Below are 1,333 nucleotides of genomic sequence, written 5' to 3' on the forward strand. Positions count from 1 at the left end.
CCAACTAAAATAGATGGGCAACAATGTAAATACATCAAAGTGGCCCTGCACAATGGGCCTTAACTGGATGGCTTGGATAGATAATACACATCATGGTGGACTCCTACGTCCCAAGGACGGTGTGGATATACATCAAGGTATGGTCCACATCTAGCTGGACTGGATGACATAGATGAAATATGTACAACATAGTAGGCCCATGTCCAGCTTGTCTAGACGGATGGTGCAGATATACAACACATACTATAAGGTGGCCCCCACCCGTCCAGCAAACAGATGGTGTGGATAAGACCCATACATCACAGTGCGTCCCACATGGCACCGTCTAAAGATGGACGATGTGATTATAGAATACATACATCAAGGTGGGCCCCACCCCCACACGTGAAGCACGTGTGGGGTGGGTCCCACACCCATCAAATGGACGGACAATGTGGATGTACAGATACATCATGGTGGGCTCCCACCTATCACCATCCATGAATGGATGGTGTGATATACAATGCATACATATGATGGGTCCCACCTCCATGTGTGGGGTGGGTCCCAGTACAAACGGATAGTTGGGATATAACACATACCTTATGATCAGACCCCAGAACTTACTGACGTCAATACAGCAGCAGCTATATGTTGCGTGGGACCCACCGTCCCTTGCTGGATAGTGTGGGTACACCACATACATCGAGTGGGGTTCATGTGGGTGGCCCACCAAGGCATGGATCAACAAATATTTGTGATTTCCTTCATCCGGGCTTGTCCTACAATGGATAACAAGGTGGGCTCTACTAACTGGACATCCAAAAAATCTGGAAAGGCCAGATTTAGTTAAACAGTAGGTAGGCCACACACCTCATCATCACAATAAAAAGAAAGAGAGAGAGAGAGAGAGGGAGGGAGAAACATGAGATGGAAGGGCCCCGCCACTATAGGCCCCTCTAATACATGCATCAATACACTCATCAAGATGGGTCCCATGCATTGCATAGCCCTACATAAAAGAATCTAAGGTGAAGATGCCAACCTCACCACAAATTAAGGGTCTAGATGACTCATCAATAGCATGGATTCAATAAAAACATCATGATGGGGGTCCATGGAGAATGGCCCCATCATGGATTTTGCATGCATCAAGGATAGGTCGTTGGCCACATCCAAAGGGTCAAGTAAGATCTCCACCATTGATTGGTGGGTCCTACATGATCCTATAGAATGAAAACTAAATATCCACATAACAAAGAAGTAAATCTAACCCTAAACATGCACCCACCTTGGATCTTGATCTCCTTCTTCCACCACTATGTTTTAGAGCTCCAAGGGATGAGATTCAATG

This window comes from Magnolia sinica, chromosome 3, assembly GCF_029962835.1.
Source record: "Magnolia sinica isolate HGM2019 chromosome 3, MsV1, whole genome shotgun sequence".
Taxonomy (NCBI): Eukaryota; Viridiplantae; Streptophyta; class Magnoliopsida; order Magnoliales; family Magnoliaceae; genus Magnolia; species Magnolia sinica.